This window comes from Vigna angularis, chromosome 9, assembly GCF_016808095.1.
Source record: "Vigna angularis cultivar LongXiaoDou No.4 chromosome 9, ASM1680809v1, whole genome shotgun sequence".
Lineage (NCBI taxonomy): Eukaryota > Viridiplantae > Streptophyta > Magnoliopsida > Fabales > Fabaceae > Vigna > Vigna angularis.
Window position 1 is genome coordinate 5,337,179 of NC_068978.1, and position 6,004 is coordinate 5,343,182.

Here is a 6,004-nt window from a genome sequence, read left to right on the forward strand (position 1 = left end):
TTAGTTTAGCTTTTTTATCTTTTTTGTTTTAAATTAATATATAAATATAATTTAATTATTTTAAAATTATTACTTAATTATTTATAAATTAATTTTATTTTATTTAATAAAATAATTATTATTAATTTTAATTTATGTATTATTATTTAAATAATAATTAAATTTTTTTTTATAAATATATGAAAACGATGTGCGAATTATTTTAAAATTATTACTTAATTATTTATAAATTAATTTTATTTTATTTAATAAAATAATTATTATTAATTTTAATTTATGTATTATTATTTAAATAATAATTAAATTTTTTTTTATAAATATATGAAAACGGATGTGCGGATGTTCCGTTGCCTTTTATGTTTTTTAGTTTTTAGTTTTTTAATTTTTTATATTTTAAATTAATATATAAATATTATTTAATTTTTTAAAAATTATTATTTAATTATTTATAAATTAATTTTATTTTATTTAATAAAATAATTATTATTATTTTAATTTATATATTATTATTTAAATAATAAATAAAAAACTTTTTAAAAATCTATTAAACGGACGTGGTGACATCCGTTAAAGTTTTTTTTTTAAATAAAAATAATAAACTAAAATATAAAATATGTAAATAAATGTTACGGATGTTAACATCCGTTGAAGGTGAAACAGATGTTAACATCTGTTTTATAGAAGGGCAAATAAAGTATGGGAAGGTGAAGGGAGTGGGTGGTGGTGGAGAGAGCAACTCTCCTTTTATAAACTGTAACGAGCTTGAGAGCATATTCGAGAGAGCTTCTCCCTACACTACCACAGCCTTCTTTCTGCACTCCCCATTTTTTTTTTCAAAAATACCCTTAGATTAAAATGTTATTACTTTTACCCTTAACTTTTTATACCTTTACTTAAAACCCTAATTCCTTACCCTTTGATTGCGGCACACACACCCCACCCCCACAGACTTCTCTCTTCCTCGTTTCTTCTCTTCCCCATTTCCGTTTTCTTCCTTCTCTTCCTCCATTGGTTCCATTTTCTTTCCTTCTATTGTTCGTGCTGTGGAGGACTGTGTAGGAGTTTGGTGCTTGGTTGGTACTTCGTTCGCGGTTGATTTTCTACTATCCAGGTTAATTTCTCTCTTTTTTTGATTTATATGTTTATTTGCATGATAGATAGTTTGATTTGTATGTATATTTAAGTAGGTTTTGTACATATATTTAGGTAAGTTTCTGTGAACATGTTCTGTTATACATGTGTAATCTGTGTGGAGCTCTTCGAAGGCCGAACGGATTTTCTATATCCGTTTCGGCCTTCGCAGTTGTTTTTTTTTTTAATTTTTTTTTTAGATTTATTTATTTGAACTTTATTTAAATTTAAGTATTATTAATTTAATTATAATTAATTGAAATTGTTTTGAATTGTTTTATTTTTAATTAATTATGTAATTGTTTTATTTATTTAATTTATTTATATAATTTATTTATAGTTAATGAATTAGTAATTATTAATTTAATTATAGTTAATTGAAATTGTTTTTAATTTATTTATAAGGAATCAACGGATGTCAAAATTCGTGGATATCGACATTTGGAAAATGCATATCCATATCCCTTAGTGAAAAGTTAATTTTTTTTTAACCATGATATAAATTTTTAGCCGGGGCAAACGAGGAATGAGGAGATGGAGGGAGAAGGCTATAGTAGTGTAGGCAGAAGCTCTCCATATTCCATGAAGGTAAAGACGGTGACGTAATCATGAACAGCAGAAAATACAGATGGTTATTCTGAGAGAAATTTGGGGCAACAGCGGTCTAAATCCTCTATCAGCTTTACCTTACCTCTCTGTACTGTCTCTGGTAACTCTTTTTTTTTTTCTTTTCCTCACATCTTTATTTTGCCTATGGTTGTAGTGTAGCATTAGATTGTGTTCGATACTTGTTTCATCTTTCACACCGTTTTGTAAATTGACGAGGGACCCATCCCTGGTGAAAATACTGAGGTTACTGATATATAAATGGTGTAGTGGTCGATTTTGCGAATTTAAGTTGCGTGCAATGCATTTGATGAAATATCTCGCTTCCTTCTCTGCTTTAGTTTGTGTAATTTTAGTTGCATTCTTACCGTTGCTTCTGCTCTGAATTTGAAGCATCTTGTACCAGAATATAACAGTGCTTCTGTTTTGCTGACTTTGATATTTATTTCTGAAAGGAGAGATTCAATAACTGCAAGGCATGAACTCCAGTGTGGTTTAGATTATGAGATGATTTTTGTTGTTCATTTTGTATGATCTAGACTAATATCTTCCGTGCCAATGTTTCTTCTTTATGTGTACTTCTTCTCAAGATACATAGTTTACACCAAATACCATTTGCGATTGACTGAATGCATTTCGTAATATTTACATGTTAGAACTTGCATATAGTTTGTTCTGAAATTCATCCTGTAAGTGAGAACTTAACATTTTATTCATGCTTAATGATCTTATCCTGCTCTGAAATTAAAGGAACTTTGTCCTAGTGTTTAAATTGTGTCCTCCACTAAAATCATGTATTTAATATCCTAAGTTACCAATAGCTTTCTCTAGATTTTAACTGCATGTAGAGCCACAACCTTGTTGTTATTGGAAAATCACGGTCCTTATAGGATCACGAAGGTCCTTATAGGATCACGAAGGTGCTTATTTGAGTGCATCTTTTGATTGTTTCATTGTTTTCTTCACTAGCTATCATCTTTGGTGACAAACTCTTTACTCTTGATCACAACATGTGCTGATTCCTGTCAAAGATTCTAGGGTGTCTTAATCAAGTTCAATATATTGTAGGGCTTTGCCAGGATCTTTTAATTCCGTTACCAACTTTCATAATGAAGACAAGGGCTATATGGTTTTACCTGGAGATGTTTTTTGATTTGCCTATTCGGAAGGAAATCGTGTCGTTAGGTGGAAGCTTGCAAAATGACAACAGGTAGTGACTGCTTAATGTTTTGGAATCGAAAGGTTGTTTCTCATTTTCATTGCATATCTACATTCCAGAGGGAATGCTATATTTATTTCTTAATCAAGATGGTGATATTTTTTCTATATTGGATTTTACTAATTTTGGGATGTGAGGCAAGCATTTTATTAATATTTGAATATATATATATATATATATATATATATATATATATATATATATATATATATATATATATATATGGGCCTTGTGGAGCATTCTGCATACTTGCTAGCCCATCTTTATCCTTCACATTTCTTCTGCTCTTTTTGTTTTTTCAGCAGTTGAAAATAATAAAATTTTGTGAATGGTAACAGTTCAGGGGTGGTGTCACCATGCATGGCCCACGGTCTCGAAGTCATCCTTTCAAAGTCAATAAGGTTCGGCGTCTAGGGCTAAAGATTCTCGTGCAATAGAAGGAAGAGAGCTTCACCTTGCACCTCACCCATCTCAGCCTACACCTCCAAATTTTATGATTTTTCCATCTGTGCCCTTGTCAAAAAGAATCTTTGATTGCATTTTCTTTTTAATTGACTCATTCCAACAAAACCCTACACCACCCACCCCTCCTCTCTCAAATTGTGTAACCAAACCTTACGCCACCCTTGTCTCCTCTCTTCTCGCAATCTCATATCGCATCTTGCCTCCTCCCCTCCTCCCTCATTTGCCTTCTCAATTTGCCGTTCATCCTCACAATTCTCCTCTCGTCATTGTCCTTTGGCGACTGTCGTGGTGGTGGTGAGAGCCTTTCCTTGGAGAGTTTCTCCTTGCACCTCACCTATCTCAATTTGCACCTCTCCATTGGCATTTTTATCCTTCATTTATTAAAGTTTGTACTGGTTTAATGATGTTGGTTTAATTCCAACAACCAACAACCTTTAAACCATGTTTCTATAAACCCTGCATGCACCTCCTTTCCATTTTTTCATTGTTTCTTCACTGTTGAGTGCTCATTTCTTCACTATTGAGGGCTATCGATCTTTGAAGTGCGGCAATACATAATCATTGTTCGAACACCGCTACACCCTTAACTGTAGTTCCAACTATGATTAAGGGTGTTTACGATTATATCTACTAACCTTGATGCCTTTCGAATGCGTAAATCTCTTTCACCACCTTTCTCCTTCAGGAACCACACCACACAACATGACCACCACTGTATCATCACATTCAAAAGACAAGCTCTCACAAAATCATCTCAGTGAAACAACTCAAGAGTGAAGAAATGGACACTCAACAGTAAAGAAACAGTAAAGAAATGGGAAGGGGCGCATGCAAGGTTTATAGAAACAAGGTTTAAAGGTTGTTGGTTGTTGGAATTAAACCAACATCATTAAACCATCATTATGGTTGTACAAACTTTAATAAATAAAGAGTAAAAATGTCAAATGGAAGGTGCAGAGATGGGTGAGGTACACAGAGAAGCTCTCTAAGGAAAGGTCTTCATCACCACCACGACAGTCACCAAATGACAATGACAAGAGGTGAATTGTGAGAATGAACCCCGAACTGAGAATGTGAGAAGGCAAATGAGGGAGGAGGGAAGGAGGCAGAATGAGATCCGAGACTGCAAGAAGAGAGGAGGCAGGAGTGGTGTAGGGTTTGGTTACGCAAATGAAAGGCCCTCACCACCACCATGACAACTACCGAAGGAGAATGACAAGAGGTGAATTGTGAGAATGAATCACGAACTGAGAGTGCATGCGAGAAGGCAAATGAGAGAGGAGGCATGATGCAATATGAGAGTGCAAGAAGAGAGGAGGCAGGGGTGGTGTAGGGTTTGGTTACACAAATGAGAGAGGAGATGAAATGCGACAAATGAGAGAGAGAGGAGCAAGGGAGGGTGGTGTAGAGTTTTGTTTGAATGAGTCAATTAAAAAGAAAATGCAGTCAAAGAATTTTTCTGACAAAAGCACATATGGAAAAATCATAAAAGGTGGAGGCATAGAGGGATGAGGTGTGAGGAGAAGCTCTCCAAAAGGAATGGCAAGTTTCCTCCCCACTCATGATTGACCTTATTCGTCATAAAAGATATAAATGTGGCATCTCTACATTATTCTATCTTCTACATGAGTGTACGTTTCTTGGTTATACTCAATATGGTGTGATTTTTAAGTATTGACTTCTGGAAGATTTCGTTTTTAAAATTTAAGTTTATTTTTAATTATACTACTTGTATAACTATTTTTTTTTTCAATGTACGTTTCATTGAAAATTAACTATCACTATACCTAAAAATTTGGTTGTGGTGTTGTATTTGCTGCAATGAAAACCCTCCAACAAAATCAAAATCTTACCTTAATCTGTTATACATTTTTATTTATTTATTTTATATCTCTTTATTTGTTGCTTTCTACTCAATTAAATCTTTTTCTAATGTTGTCAATAGTAGATTTGCAGATTTTGTTTCCAGGTCATTTATCTACAAACAACCATTGTTTCTTGTGCATTTAGGCTTCTAGATTTGAACATTTTCCTCGTTTTCTTTTTGCAGATCTAGAGGGTTAAATGGATATTATCAATATGTTGCCTTGAATTCAACCGTATTGATTTTATAAATAAACAATTTGGTTCAAATTAAAAGGATTTTGGATGATAACATCATATTTTAAAAAGATGCACTTAATTAGTTCTTATTCTAATTGTATTTTATATCAGCTAGAGCTTCAACGGTGTAATAAAGCACATTCTATCTCTATTCACAATTTTATCTTAATTATAATTAATGTTAATATCCTCACTTTTTCTATTCATCAATTTATCAACGTATAATATCTATAATATAGAATATTATAAAAATATGCACTATATTTGTAAAACCATGCCCCTCCTTCACTGAGGTTTGTTTCTTTTCTGTATCAACTTTCTCGCATAGTATGAAAATAAAATAATATAATAATTGTTTTTTTTTGTCAACTCTCCTATGCATAGTAAGAAAATTAAACAATATTATAATTCTTTCTTTCTCTACTAACCTTTCTTAGTATGGAAATAAAATAATATAATAATTATTTATTTTCTCTACCA

General features: G+C 32.1%; 1 long non-coding RNA gene across 1 annotated transcript; it reads left to right on the forward strand.

The window, feature by feature from the left end:
• Positions 1–889: 889 nt before the first annotated feature.
• LOC108347693 (uncharacterized) lies at positions 890–5,268 on the forward strand. The gene is made up of 4 exons (XR_008245332.1): positions 890–1,111; positions 1,642–1,840; positions 2,806–2,947; positions 3,295–5,268. It is a non-coding gene; the product is annotated as an uncharacterized LOC108347693 (long non-coding RNA).
• Positions 5,269–6,004: the final 736 nt, after the last annotated feature.